Source organism: Struthio camelus, chromosome W (genome assembly GCF_040807025.1).
Source record: "Struthio camelus isolate bStrCam1 chromosome W, bStrCam1.hap1, whole genome shotgun sequence".
NCBI lineage: Eukaryota > Metazoa > Chordata > Aves > Struthioniformes > Struthionidae > Struthio > Struthio camelus.
Genome location: NC_090981.1, coordinates 2,132,486 through 2,148,093, shown reverse-complemented (window position 1 = coordinate 2,148,093; position 15,608 = coordinate 2,132,486). Strand labels below are relative to the sequence as shown.

Sequence of the window (15,608 nt, the reverse complement as noted above, 5' to 3'; positions counted from 1 at the left end):
TTGCTCATGATTAGTAAAGTCTCATAAAGTCTCATAAGCATTGTAACATCTCAAAAAATTCTTTGAATAAGAAAAATAACGTCCCCCTGGAAGAGTACAGCTGAGGGGAAGAGAAGAGCCCACCTACTATGTCCACATTTGGATGTCGGTATGAGCAACATTAAGAGTTACAGCAGGGGAGGAGTGAGGATCCTGCTTGAACAAAGAGGATGGAGAGGCACTTCAGAGGGAGCTGCAGATTTAGCAATCAAGTGTGTGGGGCAATAGTCAGAAAGGGAACTGCTATTGGGTCCTTCCCATGTGTCTGAAGGATCCTTGACAGTAGATACCAAACAGGTAAGAATCATACTGGTAGGTCATTGCTAGATTTGTCTTTCACTGCTCTGTTTCTTTCTGTGGAACCTTACTTCTAATGCCATGGTCAAGAATGTCTTTGTTAGAATGAAATTCATGTTATTTTCACCCATAAGCTTGGCTGGGTTTAGAAGCAAGTCTACATGCTCTGGGTAAGCTCAGCTCACCAACTTCTAGTGATATAATGGTTTCAAATAAAGTGGTGTGTACTGATGATACCAGCAAATAGCCTAAGGCAGGTTTGGAGGAGCCAGGAGCTGAATGTGTATCCTGCATACCTACAAGAATGTGTGTGAGGTATCACAGGTGCTGAGTTTGGGAGGGAGCCTGCCTTGTAGGCACAGGGCAGTGCCCCACTGGGGGGGGAGCTGAGCTGCAGAGAGAGATTTTGTAGCTTTCCCATGCCAGTGCAGGCCCTGAGTACATAAAATCCAGTACTTCAAGAAAAGAGCCACAAGTTTACATCTTGCTTTTTTTCATTAGCTATTAGATACAGTCAATTGAATCAATCAGTTCTGTATAGTTGTCAATTCACTTACAGGAGACATGGTTCTTTAGAAATGCCTACATTCCTGTCATATACTTCTGGGAAGTAATTTTCAGCCTATACAATTAGTCACCCCCCTTACATGTTTTCCAGCAGGTGCAGGTCTCCATATTAGCAAGATGAAGCCTACAGACAGTTGGTTGGCTTTCCTTCATCCCCTAGATGTAGTCCATGGACCCCCCCCAGGAGTCTGTAAACCAACATCTACAAAGTACTCCTGCAGGGCACTGGCCTGATGTTTGTCCTCTGGCTGCTCTTGTCCTGGTAGTTAGTTCTGGCAGGTCACTCAGTGATGAAAAACTATTCAGTCAAAAAACAACTTCTTCAATGGCCTAAAGGTGAAATTTAAAGGGAATCAGGTGATGGCAGGATAATCCAGCAAAGGAGATGTTATCACCAAATATTTGGGGGTGGTGGTTGATGAACAGGAAGGGAAATTGGGCTATAATATGTGCCAGCTCCCTTGTGTGCTCCAGTACAGGGACAGTGCCCACTTGCAGGAGGGCAGGATCCCTGCACGTGGGACGTTGGTGTAGAGGGTACAGAGGGGTTATTGTGGAGATGTTACAGGTGCATTGGGGTGTGTTTCTGTGTCAGTTGATTTCCGAATGTGGGAGAGGGTAAGAGGTCAAGAGAGCTGGTTTTTTTTCTTTCTCAGTAGAGTTCCTTCTTTCAGTTTAATTGCTGAGGAACATCTTGAGTGATTAATATCATAATTTGCTGCTGGTTTGGTGGGGCACCCATTCCTCATGCCATGCAGAGTCTTCTGTCCAAATGTCCATGTTCTCCTGCACCCAACTGCCCTCTCTGCTTTTCTCCTAATTATTCTTTTTCCAGTGTGAGCTGCTGTGGTGACATCATGCATCCCTGAGCCTGTGCAACAACTCATAGGGTTTATAGCATTTTTTTCCCTTAGTCACTAGAATCTAGTCTTTTTTCCCCTTTTATTCTCTTTCCTCATGCGAGCTCTTAGTAGCAATATTGGCAGGCACCTCACAGTGCAGTGAGAAATGACAGAAGGAACACAACTCCGTGTACGTCTGTGAGGCAAATAGTGTGATACATCATATAGATGATGTAACTCACGTGGTCTTTGAGTGCCCGTGTGCTTGTGTTTGCTTGAATCGGAAGTGATCATGACTGGAAGAGGAGGAGCCTGCTCTGCTGCGCTTGCTTTGGTCCGGAGGGCGGGGGCTGTGCTGTTTTGGTTGTTACTGTTTGGTGGCAGTTAACAGTGAGTACGTGAGTTTGAAAAGGGTTGCAGGGGGTACTGGTAGTTGCTAGTTTCTGTCTCTGAACTTTATTGTCTCTATTGCCTGTATTTTCTGGGGCTTTTTGTTTTATACCACCTTCTAGTTCCCTTCCAGTTTTTTGCATTATACCCTTGCCCCCAGCACAGTCCCTTACAGCTGACCCTGTTCACCTCTTCTCCCAGCACAGCCCTTGTGATCCCTCGTCTTTGAGCACTTTTCTTTTTCCAGTATAGGTACCCCTTGCTGCTGCACAGGTCATTTACTGGGTCCCTTAATATACAGTTTAATGGCCCTCTTTTGCCCTGGCACCTCCTGTCTCCGCAGGTTCTCTCTCTTTTTTTTTTTTAAAAAAAAGGGAGCCTTTCCCTAATCCCCTTTAAATCCATGCTGTTTTAGCCCTAGCACAGGCATATCTGCAGTCCTCCTCCACTACCTTGCTCTCCTGTAAACCCAACATAGCTCCTTCTGTACCTAATTTACTCTCTCTGCCTCACTTTCCCCTAGGCCTGGTTTAGTTTGCACTGGTGCTTTGTACTGCCTCAGCCTTTTCTAGTCCCTGCCTTTCATACTAGGAATAAATCACATCCTGTAGCTGTTCCTGAACATGAAGTATAAGTTTTATGCTTGTATTACTTGCTCTTGATTCACCTTAAAGTGAGGGGATGCAACATGTGCTAGGATCCATTTCTTTTATTAAAGTGGAAGTGGGCTGAGTTTTGCCAATTATAATATTACAGCTTTTAATGGTGCCAAGTATCTTAAATTTAGGAGCTACTTGCTTTTAAACAACTATACTTGTCGTTTGTGTTAGTGTGTATGTTTGACTGCAATGTAACTTAATCTTTAAACTAGCACAAGAAAAAAATGCACATTAGGTCACTAGTGGGTTTCAGTCTTGAACAGTGTTGTATGAGAAAGATCAGTAAAGAGGGATTGTGAAAAGGGAGCGATTTTTCAAAAGGCTCAGAATAAACTTGAAATGTTTTATAGTAGTTGTGCCAGAACTTGGGTATGCAAGATTCATTCCTGTGACCCCTTCAAGGGATTAGCTGCAATTAAAGGAGTATTCATGTACTTCTTTTTTGGTCCTTAAATGTATTTGCACTGTAGTTGAAAAAATTATAGAAGAGAAAAACTTTTTTATGAACATGATTGTAAATTAACATCACAATCTCTCCTTGCTTTTTACTTATTTTGGTACATTGCTGCGAAGCAATACAAGCTATCCTCAGATGTAACTGTAACAGCAAAGCCAGTTTAACTATTAGATCAGTTTTATGGTGCCCTCTATCTACTTTTTGGCTACTTGAAACTGCAACAATAAGTACCTTTTAGGGCTTCTTTTTATAGAAATTGATGAGAATAGCTACTACGGGATTCATCTCATGATAGCTTTTTAAAAATGTTTCAATACATGGATGGTTTTATTCTGGAATGAGTGTGTGCACACAGGGAGTTACTCTAGATATCTATAGGCTGCACATTTCACATTAGGTGATGCAAGGAAATTGCTTTTCTGTTATCGGTTTTGAATGCAGCCCTTTTTGAATGAAAGCCAAAATAAAAAACATATTACTACATTTGTTATGGAAGCACACAACAAGTAAAGCAAAACTGTCTCTTCATATTATCTTACTATATTAAACATGCATTTTTTAAAGCTACCTTGATTTAGCAGTTCCATACCTTTATTTAGGATAGCATGAAGAATGGAATAGAGGGTTTCTAATCTGCACTAGACTACAACTGCTGTTGATGTTATCTGAATCTCAAAAAGTCAATAAATGGCGGAGACTTTTGCTAATTTCTATTTGGTAATTCGGTAATTACTATCTTTCTCTTCCATTTATTGTTGTTCCTACCTGGTAATGGAGAGATGATCCTCATATTTTTGTCCTTACCTCATAAAACAGCACAGCATGCTGTTGTTATCTTCAATGCAGCATCTGTCATAAAATGTTGAACTTAATATTACTACAAGGATTGAACAGAGAGAGAGAGAGAAATAAGGAAATATGTGCTGTGCTATGAATTGTTTACATTTGACCACTAATGCACCAAGACCTTCTCATGGGAATAGAGGCCTACTGATTTTTCTTTCCTTCATCTCCAGACTTTTCATGGAGTATGCTACCCTATCCTTTTTAATCATCTTTTTTTATAAATATATTTTCTTTTTCTTTCTTGATAGGTCTTAATGTCTGCTGTTCATTCCTACTAGTAATAGTTGCTGCCCTGCCGCAAGCATTTAGTGAAATTGTCATTTTAGTTTTATTGCTTCTCAGCTGGTTTTAAGTAATATCAGAAAAACTAACTAGGTCTGTTGGCAACTGCTTTTAGAAGGTTGGGTTCCTGCAGATGTACTGGAATTCACTGTGAAGATTTGTGGAGGGAATACTGCACCTGTCTGAAAAGTTCTCTTTGCGACAGAAAATAGTCTTTCTTTTAAAAGTTAAATAATATTCTCTTTGATGTGCTTTTTTAACTCAATGCTGGATTTTTTAAAAGGGAAATATAGAGGTTTTCAAATGAAATTTGAGTCAAGATAAGCAGAAGTTTAAGAAGGAAGAGCAGTGCTAGTTAAAGCAGAGGAAAGAAATAGGTATTAGAGAGAAACAAGGTATGTGAAGCAATGATGGCATGGGAAAATATGGGCCAGCCACTACTGACTTACGCGTAGCACTCTGCACTCATGATCATGTCTGAATGTCCTAAGCAACTTTGGTATTGTGGCTGAAGAAGCAGCTTTCTGCATGTGACTTGAGAATTACTTTGGGTCCTATGAGTAACTTGTATGTTCTTTTTTCCCTGCTATGTTTCTGCCTTCTAGTCAGCATCACTATCTTGCTTCTAAACATGGCCCTACTGCTCATTTGCTTTTTTTTTTTAGGTTATTTACTTTTGGGGGGGTGTTTTTTTCATTTTGACTTCTGATATAGTAGGAATGCAAAAAGCTCATACAAACCCAAATCTGTCATCATTGGGGTTCCCTTCTTTGTGTGCATACGATATGTTGGCATAATGGGAGCCTTTATGGTCTTTAAATGCTACCTTTATGCAAATTTACTAGTATGGAAGGCTCACAGTTCTAAATTTGTGTACTTGCGTATCAATATGTGGACTTAAGCAAGACCATACCACTTTGTTTCATAACCAAAAAACTGAATTTAGTCTGACTTTTTTAGTCCAAAAAGCCCACAATGGCTTCAATAGGACTTAGGGCAACCAAGAAATGAAGGTTAGACCTTTCTCTTTAAAGGGGAGGGAGAAATCTGATAGCATGAACAATTTCTAAAATAATATCTCAAAAATTTTTTTATACAAATGGATAAGCCATAAAACATGAACAGCAGCTCTGTTCTTTTTTTTTTAATGGCTATACATTCTTACTCAGTAAGCTCTTTCCCTCTCTAGTCAGAGGGATGTAGGCTTAAATTATGTCATTTTACATACTCTAGTAGTGTAAGCCCAACAGAGCCTGCAATAAAGACATGAGTTGAATTCTGTGATCAGAAAAATCATTATCAAAGTCCCAGTTGTAGAGTTCTTACTGTTCATTAGATTCCATCTTGATTTTTACAGGGTTAGTTGTTAATTAAAATATCACATCTGTAAACATTAATAAACTTACTCTTAAAATTGTGGGATGTGAAGGGAGCAAGATCATATTTTTGCTAGAACAAACCAATATAGATATAAGAGCTTAAAAGCTACAAAATAAACTATGACAGAGTATAGTAAAGAAAGAAGTTTGCCACATTGTGAGATTGAGTTTCTTTTGGACATGTGAGGTTTTATATTTTCTAAGTTATAGTTGGGGGGTAGCACTAAGTATATCTAAAATGAGGGGAAAACATTTCATAATGGGGTTTCATCAAGAAATGCATCTAATATATGCATCTTAGAATTGAATAAAATAACTGATTTGTGCATCCATTTCAATGCTTTTTATACTTTTAAAATATTTAATCTATATCAAGGATATTTTTAACTAAATTTATTTATGTTAAAAGTACTCTGAGATTATGAAAAATTGATAAAGGAATATCAGTGAAGTTATTTGGATTCCTGTTATAATTTGATTGTAATTATTTCAAATTTGAGTATAAACTGCATTTACATTTACTTTTGGGGAAATGCTAATAATTTTGCTGTATAAAATATTTCCTGAATTCTTGTCCTTCTGGGGTTTTAATTCCCCAGCTTCTTGTGAGGGTGTTGTCTATGCCACACACATTTTACTTATGAAGTCACTATATGACAGGGAGATCTTTCTCTTTACATGTAAATGAGATAATTTAGCATCTAAATTAGACAAAGTAACTTTAGAGTGCCTTTGAATTCTTTGTCTGTAGGGGATATTTAGAGAACTTTTAAGAAATACTCTCCTTTTGATTTGGATATTGTCTTGTGGTGTGTTTGTTCTAACAGGGAATATTTTGCTGACTGAATGAGAAGGGGAATTTGGGCTTTAATCCTAGATATGCCAAAAGGCCTTTAAAGGTTGGAGATAATTACTGCACAATGGGTTGCAGTACAGAGATCTCATAGCTAGTGCTGATTTGGATTGATAAGTCCAGACAGTGCCTTCGGATATGCCCTCTTAGAGTCTAGGAGAATTGTAGCTGTATTTGTGTGGCATTGTAACTGAGCTTGAAAGCCCTGCAAAGAGGGTTGATCTTATTAGTTTACATGAAAGCTGTAGGTTTGTAGCTATGCTACCTTCAGACCTGAGCTTGTGCAGAGTTTGTCTGGGTGCCTCTGTGCCATAGCCCCTAGCACTTCTGGTTCTAAGGTTAGCTTGTGTAACACCAATTTGGGTGTCTCTGTATGCCAGGTGTAGATATGCTCCAAGTTATTTTTTTTTAATATTGATGAATGATGCTTGCCTGTTCTTTCAGATAGCTGTGTATAAGGAATTACTTAGAAACAGAAGATGCAAAATGCACAGAATTAATACTAGTTGGTGGAATGACCAAAGTTATAGGATGCTGAGAGCACATTAAACACAACTTTCACAAGTCAAAGTGGTTAAGGTTAAAATGCAAAACAAGATGCAGCCTTAACTAGCTCTTGCTATTGTGGTTGTGAAAACTGATACTTTTGTAGGTGTAAGTCTGCTTGGTTTTTTTAGAGTGCTAAGACTAATCATGATAATTCCTGCTAATTTCAGAAAGAACAAATGCAACATTTGGAAGATGCTTTTGGACTTATGTTCTTGATCATACTGATGTGAACTTTTGGGATTTTTTTTGTAGATATGATCTACTTTCTTTCCAGAATGTTTGATCGATATGAAGACATAGAGGATATAGAAGCATGTAAAGACGACTTTTATCATGAGGAAATATTCAGTGAGCTCAGTGTTGATAGTGAGGTACTGTCAACACTCAGTTGAGGTACTATCAACTCTCAGAGCAGTAAACTGCTCAAACATGTTTAAGAAAGGATGGTAGCCATTAGGGGCAGGAGACACAGGAGGAGACAAAAGGAAAGATGTGAGAAGACGCAGGAGGAGATGTGAGAGAAGATACAGGAGGACTCAAAAGGCAATTTGTGAGGAAAAATGTGAAGAAGAGTGTTTTTGGAGAAAATGGAGGAGGAATCGGAGGAGGCATATGGAAGGGGGCATTGCTGAGGATTCAGCTGGAGATGCATTCTTGGAAGGAGGTGCTCCATGCTGGAGGAGGTATGCCCCCAAAGGGACTGAGGACCCACACCAGAGTAGATACAGCCCTGAAGAGTGTGGCCCATGAAGGACCCATGCCTGAGCAGGTACGCCCCCGAAGGGACTGCCCCCCATGGGCAACCCACGCTGGAGCAGCAGAGCAGTAAGAAGCAAGGAGTGGTGGAGGAAAAGAATAAGAACCTAGGAGCAGCAGAAAGAAACCGTTATGCACTGACCCCAACCTCCTGCACTGCCTGTTGCTTCACTGAAGAGTTTGGGGACGGACTGTGTAACGCATGGCAAAAACATGGGGAGTTGAGACAAGGAAGGGGGGAGGAGAGGTATTTCCCTAAGTGTTTGTTTGATTCTGTTATCTTTTTTTCCTCAATACCCATTCAGTAATTAAAAGTTTATGTTAATTGGTAATAAATTAAATTAAGTGAAATTCCCCAAGTTGAGACTGTTTTGTACGTGGCCCTGCCTTATCTCATTGCCCCTCAGTTGTGAAGATACAAATGCTTTTTAAGGCTGTGCTGTATGCTGGACCTGTGAAACTACTATGGTTTTTTGCTTGTAGAATTGAAGAGAGAGGTGAACATCTGGCAGATGGGAAAGACTGGGTAGGGACCTCCTAAACTGATTTTGCTTGCTGAGAAACAGATCCTATGACTACACTTTTAAGAGTGTGGCAATTTGGGCTATTTATTTAAAATATACTGTAAGTTATATGGATTCTGCATTAAATAATTCAGAGAGATTCCCAAACAACACAATTATTAACATTTATATTTTGATATTTTCCAAAATATGCTTACAGAAAATTAGTAAATGTGATGGTTAATGCAATAGATTTTAGGTACGTGTTTGTAGTAAGTGACTTCTGTGATTGTTAGAACACTGGCCATGCATTATGATGTCAACAGCTTTATTATTGGGAGAGTATGTATCCTGTCATCAGTGACTGACAAATCTAATAGATAGTCATCTTTCCTTTCTTTCTGCCCACCAGTTTCTTGAAGAACAAAGATTGTTTTCAGAAACAGCATCCTCTGTCAGCCACTAAGAGAAAGCATTACCTTAGGAGGTGCAGATTCAGTAATCAAGCTAGTTAGATCAGCTGCAGCAGTTGGGACCTTCACTAGACTTTTGAATTAAAATTATGGCAAACTTTTTTTTTTTGTGCACATGGAAATGGGATGTTTCTAGGGTGCAGGGAAATGAAACTTTCTTGTATGCTAAACTCTAGACTAATATCAAGAATTTCCTCAGGATAACTGTGCAAACAGTGCTACTGTTCACATGCTGGTAATGACTTATTTGGGAAGGAAGAAAACTGAGAAATTCTTTCCTTTCTGGTAAATCATCTGTTTCTTGTCTATAGAAGTTCAGAACAAATATTTTTTTTTGTGTAATGTGTGTGTTTTTTCTTCTGTGTGTTTTTTAATAGTTACCCATAGTCCTTTGCTAAATAGACTATAGCGTGCCTTCTGTCTCAGAGGGTTGATCAGACTTCTGTGTGGTTGCTCATGCTTCAGATTTAAAAAAAAACAAAAAACTTTGTGTGTTTCCAATTCAATGTCAGAAGAGCAGCAGAGAATACAGTTCCCACAATACCACTCCAGATAGCCACATTATATTTAGCACTTGTAATAGATTTTCTCCCTATAAATTTTTTATATGATTTAAAAATGCAATTAATAAGGATTTACTCAAAATATTGCTATTTTTTATTAAAATATTTCTTTTTATATTCTCATGTTCTGTCCTTTTCTTCAAAACCAGGGCTAAATAGTGTATGTATTTTCTTAAAATACTTTGCCTCCTGGGGGGTAAATATTTGGGGCCACCTGGTAACTCCTGTAATAGCAATGCAACTTGCAATATGCTTTCAGGGTAGTTTGTGTGTCTTTTTGGTTCTCTCATAATGCTCAAGGAATAACTATTGGATAGGCAAATTACCTTTTTTTTTTCCAGGTTACTCTGTATATCTCCTTGGGGTAATGTACTGGAATTGCCAATGATGGTTCTAAATAGAAAATATCAAAGTAATGTAAAGGATTTTTGAGCTTTTTGTGCACATTCTAAAATTACACTCTATATGCTTTGGAAACATTTTGTAACTAATTTATCAAATTGATTGTTTACTAGGGATAGTGCCAAAGTGAAAATTCATGCCTTTATTCTTTGTGCTATAATAGTAAAGGTATGCAAATATTAACTTAAAACAACTTTTTTTAAAAAAAAAAAGTATGTTTAATATAGGAGGTTAATATCAGCAGACACTTTTGCTTCACTTGTGTGTTTTCATAACAAATGTAATAGGTTTTTAGCTTAGATTTTGAGAATGGCCAACCTGCATTTAAAGCAGATGATGGAAGAGGAATTTTCCTGTTCTGTATACAGAATCACAGAATCGTTTAGGTTGGATGGGACCTCTGGAGATCATCTAGTCCAACCTCCCTGTTCAAGCAGGGTCACCTAGAGCATATTGCCCAGGATCACATCCAGACGGGTTTTGAATATCTCCAGGGAAGGAGATTCCACTACCTCTCTGGGCAACCTGTTCCAATGCTCTGTCACCCTCACAGTGAAGAAGTTTTTCCTCAGGTTCAGATGGACCTTCCTGTGGTTCAGTTTCTGCCCATTGCCTCTTGTCCTGTTCCTGGGCACCACGGAGAAGAGGCTGGCCTCATCCTCTTGACACTCCCCCTTCAGATACTTATATACGTTGATGAGATTGCCTCTCAATCTTCTCTTCTCCAGGCTGAACAGGCCCAGCTCTTGCAGTCTTTCTTCATAGGAGAGGTGCTCCAGCCCTCTAATCATCTTGGTAGCCCTCCGCTGGACTCTCCCCAGTACTGCCATGTCTCTCTTGTACTGGGGAGCCCAGAACTGGACACAGGACTCCAGGTGAGGCCTCCCCAGGGCTGAGTAGAGGGGCAGGATCACCTCCCTCCACCTGCTGGCAACACTCTGCCTAATGCACCCCAGGAGACCATTGGCCTTCTTGGCCACAAGGGCACACTGCTGGCTCATGTTTAACTTGTGGTCCACCAGCACTCCCAGGTCCTTCTCTGCAGAGCTACTTTCCAGCAGGTCAACCCCCAGCCTGTACTGGTGCATGGGATTATTCCTGCCTAGGTGCAGGACCCTGCACTTGCCTTTGTTGAACTTCATGAGGTTCCTCTCTGCCCACCTCTCCAGCCTGTCCAGGTCCCTCTGAATGGCAGCACAGTCTTCTGGTGTGTCAGCCACTCCCCCCAGTTTAGTATCATCAGCAAACTTGCTGAGGGTGCACTCTGTCCCTTCATCCAGGTCATTGATGAATATATTGAACAAGACTGGACCCAGGACTGACCCCTGGGGGACACCACTAGCCACAGGCCTCCAACTAGACTCTGCGCCATTCACCACAACCCTCTGAGCTCGGCCATCCAGCCAGTTCTCAATCCACCTCACCGTCCACTCATCTAGCCCACACTTCCTGAGCTTACCTAGGAGGATGTGATGGGAGACAGTGTCAAAAGCCTTGCTGAAGTCCAGGGAGACAACATCCACTGCTCTGCCCTCATCTACCCAGCCAGTCATTCCATCATAGAAGGCTATCAGAGTGGTCAAGCATGATTTCCCTTTGGTTAATCCATGCTGACTACTCCTGATCACCTTCTTGTCCTCCAGATGCTTAGTGAGGACCTCCAGGAGGAGCTGTTCCATCACCTTCCCAGGGATGGAGGTGAGGCTGACAGGCCTGTAGTTTCCTGGCTCCTCCTCCTTGCCCTTTTTGAAGACTGGCGTGACACTGGCTTTCTTCCAGTCCTCAGGCACCTCTCCTGTTCTCCAGGACCTTTCAAAGATGATGGAGAGTGGCCTAGCAATAACATCCGCCAGCTCCCTCAGCACTCGTGGGTGCATCCCATCGGGGCCCATGGATTTATGGATGTCAAGTTTGGACAAAAGATCTCTAACCTGATCCTCCTCAACCAAGGGAGAGTCTTCCTTTCTCCAGCCTTCCTCTCTTGTCTCCAAGGTCTGGAATTCCTCAGGACTGGCCTTAGCAGTGAAGACTGATGCAAAGAAGGCATTCAATAACTCTGCCTTCTCTGTATCCTTCCTCACCAGGGCACCCGCCCCATTCAGCAGCGGGCCCACGTTTTCCCTAGTCTTCCTTTTGCTACTGATGTATTTGAAGAAGGCCTTCTTGTTGTCCTTGACATCCCTTGTCAGATTTAACTCCAAATGGGCCTTAGCCTTCCTTGTCGCTTCCCTGCACGCTCTGACAATGTCCCTGTATTCCTCCCAAGTGGCCTGTCCCCTTTTCCACATTCTGTAGACTTCCTTCTTCTGCTGGAGTTTTGCCAGGAGTTCCTTGCTCATCCATGCAGGTCTCCTGCCCACTTTGCTGGACTTCTTACTCAGAGGGATGCACCCATCTTGAGCCTGGAGGAAGTGATGCTTGAATATTAACCAGCTTTCTTGGACCCCTCTTCCTTCTAGGGCCCTACCCCAGGAGATTCCCCTAAGTAGGTCCCTGAAGAGGCCAAAGTCAGCTCTCCTGAAGTCCAGGGTTGCAATCCTACTCATTGCCCTGCTCCCTCCTCCCAGGATCCTGAACTCCACCATCTCATGGTCACTGCAGCCAAGGCTGCCCCCAACCTTCACATCTCCAACTAGACCCTCTCTGTTCGTTAGTACAAGGTCTAGCATTGCACCTCTCCGCGTTGGCGTCTCCACCACCTGTGTTAAAAAGTTATCCTCAATGTTCTCCAGGAACCTCCTTGACTGTTTGTGCCTAGCTGTGCTGTCTTCCCAGCAGATGTCAGGGTGGTTCAAGTCTCCCATGAGAACCAGGGCCTGTGATCATGAGGCTACTTCCAGCTGTCTGTAGAAGGCCTCATCGACTTCCTCTTCCTGATCAGGGGGCCTGTAGTAAACCCCCACAACAGTGTCACCCATGTTAGCCTGCCCTTTAATCCTTACCCATAGGCTCTCAACTTCAGAACAACTGCCACCTGCATCAAAAACCTTTCTCATGTTTTGACTAACATCAGTAATCTCATGATCAGAGCTTTAAGACATGCAGAATAGGGATCAGTTACACAGAGTAGTTTGGTACCACATTCTAGACTTAAAGATATGGCTTTAATTGTTTTCATTTGGTTTTTGCTCTCTTTGTATGTGTTTGTAGAAAGCCTCAAGATCTGTCCATTTTTCTTCCTGTTGTAAAGACAAGTTAATGATGATACATTTGAGACTACTGTATATGGGGGCTAGAACAGAATGGTGTACTCTAATGCTGAGGTGTGAAATATAATGTATGGCTCAGCTGAAGTGTAGATTAACCCCCTATTTCTGTACTTTGTCTGAAATTCAAGCAAGTGTTACTCAGGTCCAGTGTAGAAAAGTTTGCTTCAGTTGTTGTTTTGTTTCTAAAACATATAGTGATGGGGATGGGGTGTAAAGACAGATAGTGAAAATAACTTTGTTCTGTTGCATGTGTATAAAACAAAAAGCTAAAACAGCATCAAAATATTGATGAAGTAGAACCTTGTTCTCAGTTTTAGGGAACAAAAGCCACAAATCTTCACTATATAAAAGCACCCATGATTTATCTGTTTGAGCTTATACAGCATAATCTCTCAAGTGATGTAGACTATACAGCAGTTCTTTGCTGAAACTTAAATATATTTATTTAAGTCCAAAGAAGGAAAAAAGTTTTTGAAAATTGTATTTGTTCTTTGAAAAGATAATTCACCAGACTGTTAATTCATATTGCAATTATTTTGAGACATGTTTGTAGTTATATTTTCAGGACTTCTGAAGAACAACATTAAATATTGATGTGAATATATAGTGTGCAAATTACTGTTTTAAAGCTTATAATATGAATACGGGTGCAGTGCAAAATTTAGTGACTGGTGGAACCTTGCTCCTTCCCTCCTCCCCAGAAAGTACTTATGGCTGTTTAAATCTGATAGACCTCCTGTGACGGTTTCTTGGTGTATATAGTGCCCAGTTTGATTTGCATTAAAGAAGGAACTGAAACATGTGCAATACTGTGACTATTTGAGTAGCCTGTCTGTCAATCATTTGATGGGTCTGGTTTTGTGCCACTGAGATAAAGGTGCTGAGATTCCACTAGAATCAGGAATAACTGTTCAAGGAAAGGAATGAAGTATACCTCCTTATTGTGTTAACTTTTCTATATCTTAGTTTAGAACAGGGCAGTAAATAAAAGCCTTATTATTTTTAATATTCTTTATAAACAAAGAATATGCTTTCTTGATTCCTTCACTACCCAGAGAATCTCTTCTGCTTACAGTCTTCTAGGTTCTGTATATGGTGACTTTTGTCTCCTATTGTAACAGAAAGAGGCATCTGTTTGTCCTGGAAAAATGAGCACTGACTTCTTCATAGTAAAGCAAGATTCATCTGCATCTTTGTATTTTCAGTTAATATTTTGAAAATTATGGCTGATCAAATCTTAATTTCTACAACAGTGCTTTTAAGTACACAGATTAAAAACTACTTCTCTCCTTTCTGCCCTTCCTCCAAATGACTTTGACTTTTGCTTTTTATTTTTGTCACATTCATGCATATTCACCACAACTTTAGTTGTCCCCACATTTATAGAAGTGCAACTTTTCTCATATTTATGTTGCTTTTTCAGGAAATCTGGCTGATGGTCAAGCTTTATTTGCTGTATGAAGATAGATGCTAGCTTTCTTGTTTCGTATAGAGAGCTTTCTTGAAGGGGAATAATTACTGTTATGGAAACAGTTCGACCCTAGGTTTCCGAGGAGCAGAGTCTCACATACATCTAGCAGTGAAATTAATTATTTATTTAAATGACAGTACAACAAAGTAACAGCTCGAGCTGGGTGCTTCCAGGGAGGGACCCCGAACAAAGAAATTTTGGGGTAATTATACGCCTTACAGTCTTATTTCCCTGCCTGCCCCTGACAGTCTCTCCCAATCTTCTTTACTGAGTCGGTGGTCTCTTTCCTCTGGATTGGTTCACGTCTACGTCCCGGGATGGTTGCTATGTTCCAGCTTCATAGTGTTTTATCTTATCCAAAGGTTAACCGTTACCTCTGGCCATTGTGTGCTGTATCTTTGAGGGCTGGTTCTAGCTGGGTTTGCAGTCGCATCCTCAGCAACGTCTCTCGAGCTCATTTACAATTCAGTCCTGCAGCCTGCAGGCTTCATCTACTTTAGGCACTAGTGCTAAGCTGGGCGAGAGCTAAATTAGCTCCCTTTTCTAACATTACTGTATCTGCAGTGATTTTGAGCCACCTTATCCTGACTTTATTTTTCTGTTATGAGCTTATGTATAGCTTGGAACTGAACAGTACATCATAACACTGTAGAAGAAGGCTGGAAACTGGTCACTTCTCATAGAAGGAGAAAGGTTCTTGCTCCTCCTGAAGACTTGCAGCTGATGAACAGGTTCAGTGCCCTCCAGGCTGAGGAGGAGCTGGGCATGGCTCCAAGGGAAGCTACTGGCCTGGCAGACCCCGTGCCATGCAGGAACACTCAGAAGAAGCGGCGAGTGATTGTTGTGGGTGACTCCCTGCTGCAGGGGACAGAGGCACCTATCTGCTGACCTGACCTCTTGTCCAGAGAGGTTTGCTGCCTGCCAGGGGCTCGAATGAGAGATGTCATGGAAAGACTGCCAAGGCTTGTCCATGCCTCAGACTACTACCCTCTGCTGCTCTTCCATGTGGGCACTAATGACACCAAGGGCAAGTTGGAAACCATCAAACAGGACTTCAGAGCTCTGGGGATG

The 15,608-nt window shown here is 41.0% G+C and overlaps 1 protein-coding gene across 1 annotated transcript in view; it reads left to right on the top strand.

The window, feature by feature from the left end:
• The first annotated feature begins 2,117 nt into the window (after positions 1-2,117).
• Positions 2,118-15,608, top strand: part of LOC104139595 (zinc finger and BTB domain-containing protein 5) — a 105,229-nt gene continuing 91,738 nt past the window's right edge. The window contains exon 1 of the mRNA XM_068925880.1: positions 2,118-2,135. The gene's annotated coding sequence lies outside the window, so the exon portion shown is untranslated. The remainder of the gene's footprint in view (positions 2,136-15,608) is intronic.